We start from the raw sequence: 19,906 nt of genomic DNA, 5'->3' as shown, positions 1-19,906 counted from the left end.
GACCTGTTGTACTTCCAAGCAGCAGCAAGGGTTAAATAATGTCTTTAGCACACAGCAGAATAATGGAAGGAGGTTGATGAATTTTTATTTTATGAATAGTCTTCCTAATAAGTCAGGTAATTTGTCATCCTGAAAATCACTCCACTAGCTTTCAAAGTCAGATTCAGGAGTCTAACAGGGCCCACATATGTCACACTCCAGGTAAGGGTCTTCCAGGCACACAGACCACCACGTTCACACCTCAGGTGGTAGTGGTTTTTGCTTTTCTTTCAAAGGAGCCAAGGAGCCACCAGAGGTGCGGGCCAGGGTGGCAGCACACACAGTTAGGTTTCCAGTGGTGTAAAAAGCCAGGGTTCCGGCTTCTTCTGAGTCTTGATTGTTTCCTGGGCTCAGGGAAGTCGGTAAAAGTATGGGAAAAGTCCTTGTCTCCCTGCGCTAAAAGTTGTACCCAGAGTCCCCCTCATTAGCTTCATTATAAGGTATATTAGCAACAATTAAAAACGCAACAGGAAAATGAAAAGACTGGCCAGCCAATTGCAGCGAGACTCCGTCGGCCAGCACACCCCTTTCACAATTACCAGGGAAATGAATTGAAAAGCGCACCCCTGCCTCGGTCCTGGTTGCTACAAGATCAGAACAATTAGCCAACTCCTTTCCACCACCTAATTTCGCGTGGTAACAAAATGGATTTTTCCCCATGAATGCCTGGCCAGCCTATTCATTATCTCTCTTCTATTAGTAATTTTCTGCTCTGTATTCAGCTACCCAACTCTTAATTTCCTCCTGTCTTGCAGTGTACACAGTGCCTCTTCTGTCAGGCCGGGTCCATTTTTATCTTGTAATCATAAAGGCCACCAAAGCAATTATCGCTGGTCTTGACTGGACAAGCTGGTCATTAATTAGCCTCCTTTTGCCTTCCGTACAGCGGATTAACGAGTGCTGGGACTGAGTTCATGGAAACGCGGGATAAGGAGAAAAGACTCCCAGATTTGCTGGGCTGGGTGCGCAGCTCCAGGACGGTTTGGTTGGTAAACCGTGGAAGGCAGACTGAGGCAAGGGGAAGGGAGGAGGAGGTAAAAGAACCAGGGAGGTGGAGGGCCCGGTGGAGGGGGAAAGGGGAAGGGGAACTGGAAGGGAAGGGAGGGGGTGGGGTGGGGGGAGGGAGTGGGGTGGGGGGAGTGGGAAAGCCCAGAATGGCGAGGCAGGAGGGGGAGAGGAGGGCCTGAGAGCGCGCGGGAGCGCGCGCGCGCTCAGGGAAGCTGGTGCCAACACAAATCCGGTGGCGGCCGCTGGGTCCCAGGCGCGCAGCACTTTCACTCTGCGCGTGGAAAGCGCGGCGAAGGGACCCCCGCCCCCTCCCCGGCTCCCCCTCGCCTCCCACCTTCCCGGGAACATGCTCCGCCGCCGCCCCAAAGAAGTCACTCCCGAGAACCGTCCAACGCCCACCCCTGCCGCCGGGCAGCCTCAGCGGCCCCCCTACGTCGTCCCCTCAGCCCCTCCCAGAGTGGGGCGAGAGCCCAAACCAAATAAATAAGGAGGTATCCGACCACCACGCGGCGCCAGCAGGCAGCGGAGGGGAGGGGAGAGGCGCCCGCCCAGCGTGGGGCCCGAGGGCGGCACGCGTGGGTCGCGGCCCCACTCGGAGCGGCGATGGAGGGGCGCCCCGTTTCTCCTCATGTCCGGATTATTCGCGTCTGTCCGGCCGCCCGTTTCGAGCGGCCTGTGCCTCCAGCTCCTCCTCTTGCCGGCCGCCCCCGCTCCCGCCCGGCCCCGGGAGCCCCGAGGGGCGCCGAGCCGAGCGCGGGCTGTGGACGCTCAGGGCTCGGCAGGCCCCGGCCCGGGACGCTCCCCGGGGAGCGCGTACGAGCGTGGGGTCAGCGGCTGGGGGCTGGCGGCTGCAGCGCGGTGGGGGGGCGGGAGGGCGTGGGGCGGATGTGCATTCCCCGCGCTTTGTGGGGGTCGCCTTCCGCCCTCTCTCGGGCTGAGCAGTCAAAATCTACATGGGAACCTGAGGCTGGGCTTGTAACATGCAGAGTCCAAGCGCCGAGGGTTTGGCGACGCCGTCCCGTCGTGGCCCGGCGCCCCCTCGCTGGGAGCCCGCGTCCCCGCCGGGACCTTGCAGGACGCGAGCCTCTCCCGCATGGCCGGGTCCGCACCTGCCTGGAACTCCCCGCCGGACCCGCGCCGCCTTGGCGGCGGACCGACTAGGCGACCACAACAAAGGAAACAGCGGGAGCCGGCGGGCAGCGTGGCGCGCCGCCGTTCCGCCCCGCGGGCAAAGCGCGCGCCGCCCGTCCCGGCACTGGACGCGGCGATCCCGAAAGCGCTGGAGTCGAACACGCTCCCACGCGGGGACACAGCAATAGAGCCGTGTCACCCGCGCCCTGCCCGAAATCGGACTAGGCTTTCTGGGGACGTAGTGGGGCTTGGACCCCCTGGCACTGCGCTCCCGAACCGGGGCTGACGGACCCTGCTTGGAGACAGGATGCGCCCGCGGACGCACTGCAGCCACACTGGCTCCAGGAGTGAACTCTTCTAAACCGCACCCGTTCGATGTGGCACACACGCGGGCCAACGACGTGTCTCACGCACACTTCTGAACATACCGCACACGTGCGTCCACTTCCAAGTAGCCCCAAACTAACCTTTGGGTATGCTGGGCAGGGGGTGGGTAATCCGGGAGGGTTAAGAAGTCCCGTCTAAAACGCGCTCAACAGACGCGCTCGCAGTGTCCGTGTAGGGTCCGGTGAATGGCAACCGCAGGCGAACAGTGAGGCGCACTTCTCTGGGAGCAGCTGGACTGTCCTTGTCATTCTAAGCCAGGCATTTGCCTTGCCTCCCTCCCAGAAGCCAGCCAAAGTCGGCTCTGCCCAGGGGCTTGGCCGCGGGCTGCCGGGCCTGGCGTTCTCACGCAGAGGAAGGAGCAGTAGTGTTGGTTGGATCACCCGCGGATCTTTTCGTCGCTTCTTGCTAAGGGAGCGGGACGCCTCAGCTGCTCAAGACGCCCACAGCGAGCAAAAGAAGAGCCCGACTGGGCCACCTCCTCGCTGGCGGCGGGAGCCTCGCTGTGCTGTGAAGCCGCAGCGCCGCTGCTCCCGCGGCCCGTCCCTCACCAGGCGCTGGGAATTCATTCAAAGGTCAAATAAAAATGTCAAGGATCGTGATGGCTGAGAAACTTCTAAATTCTCCTCCTTGGGTGCTTCCAGCCTTCTTCCTCGCTACCCCATCCCAGCTGTGTCCCAGTGGCTGCTGGAGGCGAGCAGGGAAAAGGAAGGGGAGGAGTGACCCAGGCTCCTGGGAGTTCCATTTTCTCCTCTCTTGGGATCTTCCAACTGCCTGGGCCTAACTAAGTGAGTTCTAGTCGGGCCTAGCATCCCCTGGGTGGCCTAGGGTCCCTAGGCTCACCTCCCTGGGCCTGTCCTCCAGAGGGCGATGGGAGGAGAACCTGGCAATCCGGTGACCGACCGTGGGGCCTGGGCAAACTGCCCTTTGATATTGGTGGGCAATGTGATCCCGCGGGTCCTGGACGAAGGACAAGAAAAGGCAAGGCGGAGCTCTCTGACTGTGCGGCGAAGGCGGGACGCTGGCTGGTGAAGTGACCAAGGTCTCAGCATCTCAGATATCCTCCTGGGAAACCCTACTGAACCCAGGGGTGGGGGTGGGGTGGAGGGAGTGGCTGTAGACACCTGGCACTGAACTTGCAGAGTTTGAGGCCTTCCAGAGCACACCCCAGGGGCAGGTTTCAAAGTCCAATCCAGAGCTGCTGGGGGGAGGGGGCGTGAGCAGGCGGCACGGGTTGGGTGGGGCCATCAGCGGTTTCAGTAGGTGATGAAGAAGGAAGAAGGAAGCAGATATTTTACCCAGGCCCTATCAGTGCTGCAGAAGAGTTGCAATTTGCATTTTAAGAATCGGGGAGGGTGGGGGTGGAAGGGATAACCAAAACGTCACAGCAATTCTTAATTAAAAGAAAAAAGAAAGTGAACTCTTTTCCATAGTGATTGAGTTGAAATAACTACGCATTTTCACCCTTCCTCTGTGTAGTTAAAAAAAACAACTTGACAACGTATGCTAAGCATGAGCTTTAAGAAAAAAAATTAGTCTAACATCAGGTTAAAAACGAATCTGGCCCATCAGTTCTGACCCAGACATAATTTCTGTGGGTGTCAGGCCACCCTTTGACTCCTGCCCCAAGGTACTGGCTCCCCAAAGGCAGAGCTGCGTCTGTACCACAGGTTCCTTTCTCAAATCTTGTACTTGGACTGGGCTCAGATGAGAGTTCCTGACTAATTAGAGGCGTCTTGTCAGTCTGGACTTGAAATTGAAAGAAAATAATGTTTAAATATTTATGACTCTGACATTTACAGTCAGGCATCTTTTAAAAGCAGAACACCTCTTTTTGTGCTGTGGCAGCTTGGTGTATTGAAAGTTTGAGAACAGGGGAGAATGACGGAGGAGGAAGAAGGTTGGTGAAGAAGCAATCCTCAAAAGAATGTTCATCCAAGAACTTGTCCTCTCCGCCTGTCTGAGGGTGGGTGATGCACACTTGAAAAGAGGTTCCTTAGATGCAGAGTAACCCACTGCCCTCAAGTCATCTCAAAAGCTGTAAATCTTTCAGGAAGCAGACTGCCCCATCTTTCTCTCTAAGACTAGCTCTGTCAGCAGGCAAGCCCTTTAAACACCACAACACCTGGGCTCCTAGCGAGAGAATAATATGATTTTGTTTTGTTTTTTAAGTAATCAGGAATAACCAAGTCAACTATGATATCCAGTTAACTGTACTCTGAGAAAGAGTTGAAGTACAATGTTGATATTTCTTCTACTAAATATCCCTATCCAAAACTTCTTATATAGTAAATAAAGTATTACAAATGTCGTATATAGAAGAAATAAATAGCCACAGAAGTCAATTTGTGGAACTGCTTTTAGAAATTGGATTCAACTGACATTGCCAAGGCCATTTAAATGGTTGGATTTGTACTTACATATAAAGGTGCACGGAGTTTCCTTTACATCACGTACATTTTACCTTCAAGAATTCTTTTAGCTACCCATCTGGTAAACTTACAAGACAAGCAAAAAGAATATTCCATCCTCAAACCCAATCATGAGACCTGAGACAGTCACACAAATATAAAACTTAATGGTAATAAATGCCGGACAGGAAACAACATTTTGCCTTTTCCAAGGCTATGTGGTGCAAGGAGTTAAAAAGAGGAACACATTCTGTAAGTCACTGACTTGCATTTTAGAATACCCCAGTACCCCCAAACTTTAGGCATCCCATTTCTTTAATGTTAAACTTCTAACATTGTCAGTGATTTCCTTTGAGATTCAATTTGCAAATCTAGCTTCATTCTGTACTTTTTTGCACTTTCACTTTACTATAATTGCAATAATTAGAAAAATTGTTTTAGCCACTACTAGTGAGTTGCTACGGCAACTCTGTATTTCTTTTGCTAGATGTTGGAATCCTTTGAGAAGTTTACTATCACTTTAAAGATGATTAAACATTTTAACAGTTTTCAAGTCTTGGCAAGTAACCAAAGTTAAAAATATGGGGTGTGGGGGGTGGGGGGTGGTCTTAAAATATTTTAAAAGTATTTTTTAAAGCTGTTAACTGAACTATTTTTAATTTGGAATTCACCACAGAATTCTAATAAATGAGATAAGTCAGGCGGAAATAATCATGTATTAATTCTCTGCATTACAAAATCTTTTCAGAAGCTATTATCAGAGCAAGAGGCATTGTGGTCTGAATTCAGGGTGGAAGAAATCCTTTGTGCAACTGAAAGCTATTGTTCGTCTGTGCAGATGAAATTGTACTTGCAAATCTGCCATTCAAGTAGCCCCCCCCTCCAAAAAATTTAAAAACCTAAATAGGCAAAAGAAAAAAAATCGCCGATAAACGCTTATATTTAAATATAACTAACCTTGAATAAAAATAAGTTTAGCTTTATTATTTTAAATTTGGCTATTGAATATTTTCAGGCATAGACATAAAATTAAACAAACGAGACAATAAATTGTTTATTTGGCATCTTTAAATACTGCTAAAATGTCGGTTTTAGGGTTACTTTGTTTTAAAATATCAGGAAGATTTACGATAGGATGTCTTAAAGGGGGCGGGACCTCATGTTAGCTAATTGTTAACAGGGTTTGAGAAACAGCAAATTGTTAAAATCGGGTAAAATAGAAAACAGCCCATTTAGAACAGACTGAAATGGGGATACTCATAAAGCATGCTCAAAGCTATCTTCCAGGCATTTCTATTACATTAAAACTCAAACTCCGCCAAAAAACTTAGTACCCCTCTTGCTGACCCCTGTTTTGGGCATGCATATTTGGTTTTCCTAGACTAAAGCAACACCCCCTTGTCCTCGGGCAATTAGGAGCTTACTAGGATAGCACCTTGCTCTTGAAGGAGTTTTCCCCTCAAAGAACCAAATTCTCCTTAGCATTTGGGAATTTTGACTTTACCTCCTGTAGGAAGGGCCATCGGACAGATTGGTCTAGCGCCCTTCCTTAGAACATCACTGTAACAACTTGGAATACATATTGAGACAAATGGAGGGTCCGTTTTCAGTCTCTCTCTGGAAAGGTGGAGCTAAAACGGCCTAGGGCTTTCTCACCTTCTCCATTTCTCCGTCTCTTTCCCGCATATTTATTTATAAGATCCGCACAGAGGTTAGAAAGACTCGACCGCACCTCCAGACACAAAGGGTAAATGGGTTTTGGGGACCCGAAACTCATTCACACCACTGAGAAAGGCCACAGCGCTGCCCGAGGCCTCCCATTCACTGCGCGGGCACAATGCCACCGCCCCAACTTTATTTGGTGCCACAAAGCGCGCCAGCCGCTCGGGGATTACTAGCCCAACAATCACACATCAAACCAAGAATTCAGGGAGTTCAACAAGGCCTGAGCGACGTCCACCTCTTCTGCGTACCCCGCTCTACCTACCCTATTCCCACCCCCATTCTTAGCCAAATGGAGTTGGCTTCGCTTTGGTGGGGGGGGGGAGGGGTGGTGGTGCATTTTCTCCTCCATTGCCAAAAAGAAAGCTTCCATCGCCCTCCCCTGCTGAAACCATTCCCCTCGCTCACATCTTCTCTCCCATCCTAAATTCTGTGGCTCATTGAGGAGGAGAAGGCAGGCATTGGGTCGGATAAACCCCAAGCAAGGAAAGACGAATCACACAGAGAATCCCAGAGTCTTGGGGGGAACGGGTTCCCCAGCGAGGGGCTACGGAGGAAAACCACCGTAGCGTCAGGGAGGCGGGGACTGCGCGGCCGGGTCTACGCGCGGCCTAGCCCGCGGCGCGCCGAGTGGCCAGGCCCGGGAGCGCGTGGCGCTGTGGAGCGCCGCGCAAAGACGCCGGGCTGGAGTCTGCACCCCGAGCCCGGGGGAGAGCCTGTCTCCAGATTTAGACCTGCAACTTCAACCCAAAGCCCGAAGACAATGAGGGAGGGGCGCGGGGGGAAGACTGGAGGCGAGGCAGACGGTGACAGAGGTGACAGCAGAGCCGCCTGGGCGGGAGAACCGGCGGCTGCAGCTCTGAACTTCAGTGTGGAGCCGCACGGGCGAGTGCCTTGGGAACGTCCCCGCTCCGGGGAGGTTCAGCTCGGCCGAGTCCCGCCCGACACAGGACGGTCAGCACTTCACCGCCTCTGAGTCTGGGGGGACGCAGTGTGTTTGTGTGTGTGTGTATTTGTGTTTGGGGGAGTGCGGCGAGGTATGGGGGGCTCTGGAGAGCCGACAGCGATGACATCCCCCCAGCTGTCCAACGGGGAGGGGACCTGAGAGGACGCACAGTGAGCTTAGCGCCTCTCAGCGGAGGGACTGAGCCGCAGCTGGGTCGGGACCAAGAAAGAAAAAGGGCGGGAGACTTTCCCTGGATCTCAAAGCTGATTTTGCTGCAGTTTCAACATCTCCTTTGGGGGTCCGCTGGCCGGTCTCCGACAGCGTTTCTCAAAAAACAACAACAACAACTACAAAGTGGGCTATGTTTAGAACCGCACAGCGTGAGCAAGTGGAGGAAACAAACCCCCCTTCATTCAAATAGCTCCGCGTCCAAAGTTTCATTCTCAGGGCGAGACCTCTGAGCGCCTCGCCTGCGTAGAACTCAAAGAAAGTGGCAGTTTGGGGTGCAGGTGGGGGAAACTAAAGGGATGGCCTCCCAGCCACCCCCCTCCGTATCGTTCCCACGAATCACCCAGGTGTCCTCTGAACTCGGCGCTTGCTAGGAGGTCCAGGCGGCACGGGATGCGTTCTCCGGAGCTGGGAACCTCCTCCCCCACTGGTCCTCCTCCCTCCAGGTGACACAGCCCCCTCCTTCCCGGAGCCTTTCACACCCCACGGTTCCTGTGCCCCTACTCCCTACACGCCCACTTAGGAACGGCGCTGGAGTAGCGAGCAGAGACGGGAAAGGTGTACGTGGGGATGGGGGATAGAGGGGGGGAACAAGTGCTCGGGCGAGAAGTCCAGGGGTTACAGTTTCAGCCCTTGCTGGGCTGGCTTCCGCAGGGCTCTCTGCCTGGAGAAGCGGGATCTCCCCCCATCTGTGTGAAGTTCCCCCTCCCACCTCCAGGCTCACCTCGGCTAGCCCAGCCCAGCCCACTGGGGCACTGACCCCCCAGTGTCCCAAGCAAGCCCAGACCTTTTACAGGTGTCTTTCCACCAAGTCAGATTTCGTCACTGGCCTCGGCTCTCCGAAAGAAACTCCAAACCGGCCCAGCTCAGTCCCCCAAGCCCACACCCTCCGTCCCGCTCTCCGTTACCCAGCCTGCCACTTCCGAGTCTCGCGACCCCCTGGGTTGTTCCCTCCTTCTCTCTCGTTCCCCCACCCCAACTCCTCTTCCCGTCCCCCAGAGCCGAATCGATTTGCCCACCCATCCCGCGCCCGCCCAGGACCCGGAGCCCGCGGTTACCTGCAGCTGTCCGGGCGCCCGAGCCCGAGCCTGAAAACCAGGGGGCGTGGGCACGCCGGGCTTCAGTGCCCGGCGGCCGGGGAGACAAACGCCATCAGCGACCCGCTAGCCAGCTGCCCTCCGTCAAAAACAACACTCAAACGGCGAAATCCTCCTTCGGACCAGAAACTTCTTCCCAGGCCCGCGAAGACAAAGGTGCGGCGCCCGATAGCGGTGGAAGCGGCAGGCAGGCATCAGCTAGGCAGCCGGCGGCAGCCTGGGCTCCAGTCGGGGAGCATCGCAGCGCCCCAGCCAGCCCGCGGCTCGTCGCGCTCCGCCCCACCCCAGGGGCGCGGCGCCCGGGGGCTGGAGCGGCGAGCGCGCAGCCAGGTTCTGGGACTGTCCTCGCGGAGCTGCCGGGCCGCGCGTGCAGCTTGGATTCCAGCGCGGCCGCCGCGGCCCCTCCTTATATCCGGCCGCCCGCGCGCACCCGGCCGGCGGCGGCGGCGACGGCGACGGCGGCAGCAGCAGCAGCAGCAGCAGCGGCACATGGCCCATCCACCGGTTGCTATAGCGATGTCTCCCCCCACATGTTGCTGACAGCAATTGGCTAAGGGGGCCGGGGCTCTTGATAAACCCTCTCCCGAGTGAGACTATGAATGGACATTGGCTTTGTCAGTCATTTGTAAAAAGCAGCAGCTCAGAGCTAGCGCCTCTTCTTTCTTTTCAGCCTTTCTCTCTTTCACACTGTGGAAGTTCAGAGTAGGACCCTGAGCGAGAGGGGCCTCAGCATGGAAAATAACACCCTCACACCCCCAACAGGAACTCTTTTTGGAGGGGGGGGCGCGATGTTTCTCAAAGCCTTGCAAGAGAATGGACTATGGCAAATAGTGCGTTGGAGAGAGTTTCTCTACGTTTTGCCTTGTGGGTGTTTGGCTCCCTTTCCAGATTAAAGTCAGTCGATTATATGGGGGCAAATCAGAGAATAAAAGCCCCCTCCCCTAACACCTCAAGCTCCCTTCCGAGTTTTTTTTAAGGGCTCATGTCATGCAAATGGTTCTAGTTAGAACTTTGCCATCCTTTGGTTTAGTTAAACCGTCTGCCGCCTGCCCCAAACGCCCTCCTGGGAAAACGGAATTGCCAGTTGCTTTAGATGAATCCAAACTCCATTCTCTCCCCGCCCGCCCAGTTCAAGAGCCCTAGTCTGGATGGCCACCCCTGGAGTAGCTAGGAGTGGAACCGGGTGACAGGGCCAAGTTCTGAGTCGCTGCGTCCCTGGAGTTTTCTATCCCACCACAAGGGTAGGAGGCTGGAGTTAAGTAGGAAGGAGACAGCTAGAGAAGTAGATTGGTGAGGATGCTGGGTTGGGGAGGGGTGCACAACAAAGTGGTAGGAAAGCCGCCCTAGATCTTGGTGGGGGCCACCTCCCAGAGTCCAGTCACTGGGTTTCCCGAGGCCTCTCTGGCCACCCCTTAGTCCTTCTTCTCGAACAATCTCCCTCTCTTTTTGGCCTGGACCTGCAGCCACAGGTTGGAGGAACCCCCGGTGTGCGGTGGCCCCCGCGGAGCCGCCAAGAGCTGAAAACCCAACATCTGTGTGTACAATGCGAGCTCCGAGGCCCACAGCTGCAGGAACAAGGGGAAGAAAGAAAGGAGTGGGGGAAGCAGATCTTGTCAAATGCAGATGACAGTCTGCGCGGGGCTCTTTAGTTTCTCCTTTTCTGGAAACCTCCGCGCCCTCCTCCCAGGACCCCCCTCCCTTTTCCACCGCCTCCCCATTGTTCCCAGCTCTCAGGACAGCTGGAGACGGCGGGCCCGCGCGGAGCAGGGCGGCCCCTTCCTAACCTCCACGACCCCTCACGCCCCCACACCCGGCCCGGTCCCTGCCTGAGCGCCCAGCACCTCCGGCACCAATTCTGCACCCGCCCGGGACTGCCAGCCAGGCCTGACCCCAGGCGGGGCCGGCTCCACTTCCTCCTCCCTTTTCTTCCTTCCTTCTACCCTCCTGGACCCCAAATCTATTCCCTCGCGCGCTCTTGGAAACTGAGTTCTAGACAACCTTTGGACCGGGGTTCAGAAGGAAATGGGCGACAGCAGACAATCGAATGCTGGCGAGGTACTGGCCTCCCCAATCTGTGTCCTGGGGACTCTGTTTCTTCTGACCCCGGGGCCTAAGCTGATTTCTTCTGTGTCCAAAGGACCTGGGAGTCGGGCACCTAGGTGTTCCTAGTTCAAGGCTGTAAAATGGTTCCACTGGCAGAACCCACAGAAAGTGGCAGGAGGGCGCAGGGCAGATTGGCGGCGAGGGAGGGGGGCGGAGGGGGAAGATGTTCCAGAAAAATGAGCTACCGAGGATGTCGAAGGCGAGAAAATGTGGCTTCGCACGCAGGTCACCCATCCTTTTAGTGCTCTCCCCGCCCCCACCCCATGCCAGCAATAGGCAGTGAGGGCGGATTAGGTCCACTTGGCCCTGTTGCGGCTGCAGAAGCCCAGGGCTGGGGCCTGGAAGCCAGCTCTGAGCCTGCTCCCGCTCGGGACCACTTGGGAAGGGGGCCAGCAGGTCCAAGGGGAGCCTCCTGCACCCTCGGAGGGCGCGTCCAGAGTAAGGCGCCCCAGGCCTCCTTCTGCTGGGAGGGGTCCAGCGGCGACATGGGGACACACTCGGCTAAGACCCAGTGGGCACCGTTTCATTTTTCCCTCCCTGTTGCTAGCCTCAGTCAGCCAGGTCTGGGGTGCTCTGTCATCCCTACCAGCCCAAGGTCCTCCCTGGCCCGGTACAGGTCGGTGGGGGGGCGGGGGCGGTGGTTGGCGGGAAAGTGGGCGCTGTGCGAAGAGAGAGGGGTAGGCTGAGAGGAGCCTGGAGCTTGTGGGGAGCTCCTTGCAGAGCGAGGGAGGCTGGTGGGCGAGAACAGGGATAGAAGCCAGGAAGAGATTGGAAGAAGAAAGCCCAGACTTCCTCTCTGCACCGCTAGTAGCTAAACCTCTCCATAGCAACGGGGTGTGTGTGTGTGTGTGTGTGTGTGTGTGTGTGTGTGTGTTGGGGGTGTCGGCGTGGGGGGTTCCTGCCGCCTTCCCTTTCCAGAGGGTCGCACAGGGAGGCGCAGAATGCCAAGGTACTGGGGGCGCCTTCGGGTCGGGTCGGGATGTCCGGGCTGGGCTGAGGATGGGGCCTGTCCAGGCTCTGGGTCAGACGCCGGGTTCTCTCCGCAGTCTCTGGATAGACCCTGCGACACAAGGGCCCTGGCCATCCCCGGGATCGCGGGGGGCCTGCCCGCGTCTAAGTGGCCAACCCAGAGGGTCTGTGGCGGCTGAAGAGGAGCTGAGGCGGCCTGCGTTCCGGAGCCAGGGCCCAGGCGCGCGCCGCAGCGCACGCGAGGTCGGGTCCAGGACGGTGACTCGGCGGGCGGGGAGGCGAGCACTCGGGGCCCCGAGCGTTGGCCCCCGGCGCCCCGGCGGTCGTCACTAGGGGAAGTCGGCAGCGCGCGCGGGCTCGTGGACGCGATCGGGCGGCGGCGCGGGCTCCGGGAGGTGCCCGCCCCGCCCAGGCCTCGGCGGAGGCGCGGGAGGCCGCCGGGGCTGCGCTGCGCGCTCTGGAGCCGAAAGCCGACTCAGCCCCCTCCCCCCACCCCACCCGCCAGCCCGTGCCCCCAACCGAGGATCGCCCCCGCAGGCCAGGAGCGCAATAGTACGCGGACCACACCCTGAGTGGCCCTGCGGGTTGTCCGCTGTCCAACTCCTAAGTCTCCGACTGGCGAGCACCCAGCGCGAGGCCCCCTTGGCCTTCAGGGCCAGGGAGGCGATTCCTGCTCTCAGATCCCGGGCCGCTGACTCGCGGCCAGGCGATCCGGGCCTTGCTCCTTGGGCTCCCGCGGCCGGCAGCCACCTTCCCACCTGGTAGGGCCCCTGAGGTGGGTCCTGCCAGGAGGGCCCAGAAACGGCGATTCCGGAGCGCGCCTCAGCTACGCTGCAGCCGCGCGCCACGGAACTGGGCCGGCAGCCCAGTGCTAACTAACCTTTGGGGCTTACCTTAAAAACTTGACATGACAGTATAAGTAAGTAAGCAAGCCAGTGAATGAGTAAATTACGAGTCCCAAAGGGGTTCACTTCAAACATCCATAATTTAAGGTTTGTTTTTTTTTAACCACATTTCTGATTTAGTTCTAATCTAATGATCTGCTTTTCTAGGGCTTCAGGGAGTAAGTGTTGCTTTCAGAGAACATGGGTGGGGAGGTGGCATCACTGAAGTTAAAATGTGGACACTTTATAGATAGGTGAGCATTAGACTCTACGTAGGCAAACAAGTCGGCGGACACTCACTCTATCGCCAGCACCTTGGAGTCTATTCCTAAGTGTACTCCTTGTAGGGAAACAGGTGATTCATCTTTATAAAGTAACTCAAGCTAGTCCCCTTCCTTCCTGTTTCTTCTCCCTCCCCCAAGATTGTGCCAGCCAGAAATGGATGCATGTTTAACTGGCATCCTCGAAGCTTAAAGATAAACGGATTGTCTGGAGAATTCATTAAAAGAACCTATTTGTATTTTAGGGGCTGATCCTTTTAGTCTACTGTTTCAGAAACTGATAAATTAATCCACCAGATTTTCATTCCTTGTTCCTTTATTTTAAAATCCTTGCTTGTTTCCAGGGCAAGAAAAAAAATCTATCTTTTTAATCCTTAAAAATACTTCAGGAAAGTGTTCTGAATAAAATAAGACTAGCTTCAGCTAATATCTTGAAGAGTGAAAGACGACGACGGTGCTAGGCATTTTGTTTTTCATGAGAGTTTAGACTTCATTAATAATAAATTTCAATAGACACGATTTCAGTGGGTATTTTCTGTGCAAACTTTTAAACGTGAGGCAAAATGTTTTTTGAGAGGCATGTTGATTGAAATCCTTTATGATAAATGAGTATCTTATTCATACAGAAGTTAGTATTGTTTGACTGATGAAAAAGAAACATAGTGTAAGTAAAATTCTTCAAGACCTACTAAACATCTAAATAATATAAATAGTTTTAAATGATTTGTTGATTCTACTAATACTTCTTTGAAAGTACATTTCGCATTTGTTATGTGTAATACCTAATGTTCTGTGATAAGAAACTCATTTTCAACTTATGGAAGATCACACTGATATAGATAACATATTTTATGATTAGAATAAATCTCCACTGCATTAAATTATCAGAGAAAATGTGTTTTTAAACAAAATAGAGAAAGACTGTCATGGGAGACATGATTATTATAAAGCAAAATAACTCAGATTACAGAAAGTTTAAAAGATAGGATAACGTCACCTTCTGATATACTTGTCTGATTTCAAATCGCTACCAATTTTGGTTTTAAAGTCAAACAATAATCTATAATCTAAAAGTTGATTTTAATTTGCAAATGAGTCTACAGAAAGTAATTCTAGATTATAAAAGAAAATGGAACTTAGAGCATTTGAAACATGCTTAATATGTTCATGTGATATTCTCATAAACACGTACTATTAAAGAAAAAAGTGCCTTATAAATACCAGGGGTACATTTTGAAAAGTGACGTGTTTTAATTGACCAAACTCCTAGTGGAACATAATGGGCACTGAAATCAAATTTAAAAAAAAAAGATACTCAGGTCACTCTAGAGGACTCTAAATTAAAATTCAGTAAATAGTTATTATATTTCAGGGATAATATTTAGAATGACATTAGGCACTGGTGGGAAGTCCTTGTACATTGGGAATAAAGAAAATAAACCCATTTAACACAGGGGAAGAGAAACGTTTGCATTTTAATACAGCTCTCACCATTCATCTGTGCATATTGGACACAAACTTTATCCTATAGGACAATGGAATCCATCAAGTAGGGAGATTCTTTATGATGAGGTTTGCTGCATTTCTCATGTTCACAACTATAAGATATTGCTAGGAATCCAAAGCCTTCACTTTAGAATCATGGAATAGTGACATTCTAGATCCAAACACTTTATTTTAAGACTATAACTTCTTTAGTAAAAGAGAAAAACAAAAGTCTTTCTTTTGTTCTTGAGAAAAACAACTAACACAATTCAGCTTTTATTATTCTTATTTTGACTCATCTGCAGATAGAGCTAAAATTTTTGAAATCCCCAAATAGGAGAACTATTATAAAATAGACATGGTCCACCTTCTCTCATTGCTTAACATGACTCCATGCAAAATGGAAACAAACAAAGAAAAACAAGAAATGCATTTCAGCAAAAACTTATTTTGGAAGGATTAGTTAACAAATATTTAGGGATTTTTAGATCTGGCTTTTCACAATCTGAAACTGCCATTCTAGAAAGAATTTCCTCTATACCTTATTATCATGTTGGGCCATTCAAAGTAGCATTCTGAAAACTGCTGTTCATAGGGACAGGCATGTATCAATAGAACAATATCCCTACACGTTACCCTAGTATTTATAATTGACAGTCTAGAATCTGGAACATGTAGCCCTCTTAAGCTCCCTCCTTGTAAAAACCTAACCTTTTATTATTTACAAAATGATGTTATAAAATACATATTTAATAGTTGATGTCAGTATAATACATTATATTTTTACAACTATATTTGGTTTCTTTATAAAATTGAGTCAAAATTCTTTCCAATGAATGTTTGTAAGAAAGACTCATTACCATGTGAACAAGAATTTTTTTTTTTTTTGGAAAATAGCTAAATTGTGCCATTATCTTTGAATGAAGGGAAACAACATTTACGTTAAGAATATCCAGGTTATCTATACTTTTCAGTTAAAAGCTTCACATATTTTGTCGGTGACATATAACAAGCCCATTATAATTGTTTGGAAACAGTTTTTTTCCTTCAATTGCTTCAATTAAACACATAACAACAATTCGAGTAGATGTGTATTCCCACAATTGTATAGTTCTGCTGGGTACTGTTCACATATACTTTAAGAAGCATATCTATGTATGTTTTAATCTATGAAGATGGCTCCAATCAAATGAAAGAAGAGGCACAGCTTGAGAACACTCCCCTTCCTCCATGAATTTGACTAAAACGGAATCCCTTGAAAGTTATATGCTCTGATTGTTTTTTGGGGGGTGAAAATTTGTCAACCCGTGTTTACATCTAATTTGGACTGAACTTTAGGAAGCAGTTAGACGCTCTTCATTGAGACACAATATGGAGCAGTCAAAATAAGCTCACCGTTGTTATCACTTTGGAAAATTAATAACGGTAGTTTTTAGTTCCATATGTATTCAACATACTTTCCAACCTTGCAAGCAATTTTTATAAAAAGTTGAATCTACTCTCTAGATGCTGGTCTTTGAGCAAACGTGGTGCACAGTAACATATAATTTTAGATAGGGTGCGATGTTTCTATGAGGCTGCTTTTATGATTCCCTTAACTCTAATGGAGAAAGCACATCGTGGGTGCAGTTTGGGATACTGCTTAGACATAACCTATTAGACATAACCTACCACCTCAAGGAACTGAGTTTTGGGTGAAGGTTTAGGGGCATGGTCTCCTGGGGCAACTCCATCTGTTGGTATATTATGCTTCATAAAGTTATATTCTACATTCGAGTGTATTGAGTCGTACCAGGGCCGGTTTAAAGCATGCAAGTGATCATCTAAGATACAACTACGTGTTTATACTTTTCTGGAGCAAAAGAGAAAGAAAAAAGACAGAAGCTCAAAGAAGAAACTCCTCTAGAAGTCTAATCATCTACCTGAACCACAGAGTCATCTACCTTGAGACCAGAGTAACTAGATGAGCCTTAGCTATTTCTACCAATTATTCTGTCAGGGCCACATTAGAAACATGTGAATCAGCACCTTAAAAACATGTTTTTTGCTTCTTTCCTCTGGACGAGTAGAGACCTATACTCGCACCTTAGATGGCTGCTCTCAAGCTAAAGACCCCAGTCTCTACTCACTAGACTAAGATGTAGAACGCTGTCTTTGTGAACTACTTTATGCCAGTTGCCCTTGGTGTCCCCTGAGACTATGATCCTAAGCTCCAGTCCCCACGACTCATTTCCCCCTAGAACCTCGGATTCTTTAAAAAGCCAGGTTTACTGGACCGACAGAGACTAGAACTCCCCCGTGATCACTCTTTAAACTTGGAACCAAACTAGGCTTAGCTAAATAAAAACCAACTCATAAATTAAGGAAACTAGCCTGTGAATACTGTGCTTCTTGGGGGGCAAGGGGTCATCTATAGAAGTCCACACAGGCAACAATTACATTAAAACAAAATTGAGATGATCAAGGGGCCCGGGAAGTAGTTGAATGAAGATGGAGCGAAGGGCAGAGAAATGATGAGAACATTTGTGCGTTATAAAGAACGAAACCTACGTCACTGGACATGTGTAAAACGGTTGAATGGGAGCCTCCATTGCTGCAGAAGCCGTCACCCAAATACATTAAAATATTATTCTAAAAAGCAATTATTTTCCAACATATACTAATGAGCCTAAAGGGAACCAGTGGTCCTTTAACATCACTAACTAAACTTGCAACACTAATGCATAGAATCTGAGAGATGGATAAACTTGATGAGAGATGAATACTTAAAAAAAGAATAACAACATAGCAAAAGCATGCACTTCAATATTACTACCACACAGTTGTACATAAGTACCTTAATTTATTTCTCTGGTAATCACATGCAAAAAACCTCACAGTTGTTTAGACAAGTGATAGCTATGCTTTTAGGCAGAGTCGAACCGCCCCTGTGGTTTTCCAAGACCGTAACTCTTTATGGGAGTAGAAAGCCTCATTCTTTCTCCCTCCCTAGTAGTTATTAGAGATAGTAATAGTAATAACTGAAATACTGTTGTTATTACTAGCTCTCCTAATGGTGATACTTTTAAAAACTCAGATTGATTAAAGATGGTTCATTCTAGAGCCAGTCATGCCTAAAATCCCACTCTCTTATCAGTACATAATTAGGTGTGGAATATTGCGTCTAGCTGTGGCTCTAGGAGTTTGTGGAGGAGATTACATTTGAAGTTTCCTTAATGAACACCCTGGTCCGCTCCACCCCTCCCCACAATCCTTTTAAGATAGTAGATCATAAAACAACAGTAATGGGAAAGTTCAAAATGAAGCCTATAATCACGCGTTATAGAAGACAGAAGCGGAAAGAAAAGTAAAAGCGAGTTGTCAGTTTCAAAGAATAACTCTCATTATTATTATTATGTGGGATGACTTAGAGGATCGCATTGGATGCTGGGAGTCTCCCTCCCACCTACTCATTGCTTACCTGGTGGTCTGTGGCTAACAACAGGCTTCTCCCCTGAGGAAAACAGCTTACGTCTGCGTGTCTGTGGGTGCTTACTGAGGTTCTAGATCTAGAACTTGCCAGTTTGGGTCACTTACCTTGGACTTTCTCATCTGAAAAACTATGATTAATGATGCATACATTGTAGACTTGCTGTGATAATTAAATAAGGTGATACAAACCCATGAGATCCAGAACTCAATAGGACTGCTTTTTAAAACATCTATCGATCCATTTATCTATCTATTATTTTTTTCCTGAGTTTCACACATTTTCTGCCTGGGGAAATTATTTGTGTTTTCTTTCTTTGATAGGTTTCCTCTTTGCAGAGGTTCCTGATTTCAGAGGCTTGATTGTATTTGGAAAAGGAGCCAACATAGCACATGCCACTGTAGCTAGGGCAAAGAAAAGGGCATTCTTTTTTCTAAGCTAATGGACCAATTGATGGGTGCAGAAGCTTCTGGGCCAGTGTGCTAGCAAGGAAGCAACTATTTGTACCATACTGATGAACTAGAAAGACCGCTAGCTTCTAAAGAAGAGTCAATGGGTGGAATTAATAAAGAGCGAAATGAAATAGCTCACGTGGATGGACCTGAGGAAAGCTCAGAATCCAAAAGAACCCACTGAGGAGATGGGACCCCAGGACTGACCATTAACCATCCAGACAAGTGGGGCTACGTCACCTCAGACTAAGGATGGCCTGAAAGGCAAACAACACAGAATTTGATGGCGTGACAGATAAGAAAGGAGAAAGTGTCCAAGCTCTATCCTCAAATATGGACACGAAGGATAGAAGGGCCATCATGAAAACTGGGAAACTCAGTAGAAGAAAAATAATCAACTCTATTCGGAACATGCTGACACGAGAGTGAGCCTTATCCTTTCAAGAATGTCCTTAGAGAAGTTAGACACTTCTTCCCGCCATGCCAAAATGGCTCAATATATTGGCGAGTGCTTTTTCAAAGCGGCCTTTTGAAAATGTTCTTAGTTGTAGAAAGTAATCTTTTTAGAGGTGTATTTTATATTAAAAAACATTCAGAAACTATCTGGTGATAAATAGAGTTAAAAAAGAAGGAAGGCAAAGTTAAATAATCCAGCTCTGGAAAATCAGAATTTAACAAAATGGCTCTATATTGAGGCTTTAGTTTTGTCTGAGCATACTTCTGGCGAGAATTCCACAAGAGAATGTTAGAACACATCGAACAGACCAGAAGGACATATAAAACTTCCTCAAGGGTCGGAGGAGCCTCTAGCTGGTAAAACAGATAATGCACTTGGCACAGTTCTAGTCCGACACATATGGGCTTGCCAAGAGTTGGCGTCAACTCCATGGCAACTGGTTAAAGTGCTTGAATTGAAAACTATTACGCTATATGCACACCCACATATACATGCATATATATACATATATACAAGTGTGTATCTATATGCACACCCACATATACATGCATATATATTTGAGTGTGTATATGCACACCAACAGATACATGCATATATATACAAGTATGTGTGTATCTCTATATGCACACCCTCATATACATGCATTTATATATGATGTGTGTATATCTCTGTGTGCAAACACACATGTATACATATTCACTTACTCATATATGCTTGTTTACATATATGTAAATAGGGGTTTTCCAAAAGTTCTTGGAAAATAGAATTGAAAGATAATGGGATTTTTTCCCACCAACTTCTTGAAGCCATCTCTTCTATCCTCATACATGTTTTTTTATT

At 49.7% G+C, this 19,906-nt stretch overlaps 1 protein-coding gene across 1 annotated transcript in view; it reads right to left on the bottom strand.

Moving 5' to 3' along the window:
- PTPRN2 (protein tyrosine phosphatase receptor type N2) overlaps positions 1 to 19,906 on the bottom strand; it is a 1,071,863-nt gene that overhangs the window by 178,784 nt on the left and 873,173 nt on the right. The window lies entirely within an intron of this gene.

Source organism: Tenrec ecaudatus, chromosome 5, assembly GCF_050624435.1.
Source record: "Tenrec ecaudatus isolate mTenEca1 chromosome 5, mTenEca1.hap1, whole genome shotgun sequence".
Lineage (NCBI taxonomy): Eukaryota > Metazoa > Chordata > Mammalia > Afrosoricida > Tenrecidae > Tenrec > Tenrec ecaudatus.
This window is presented reverse-complemented; position numbering and strand designations above follow the sequence as displayed.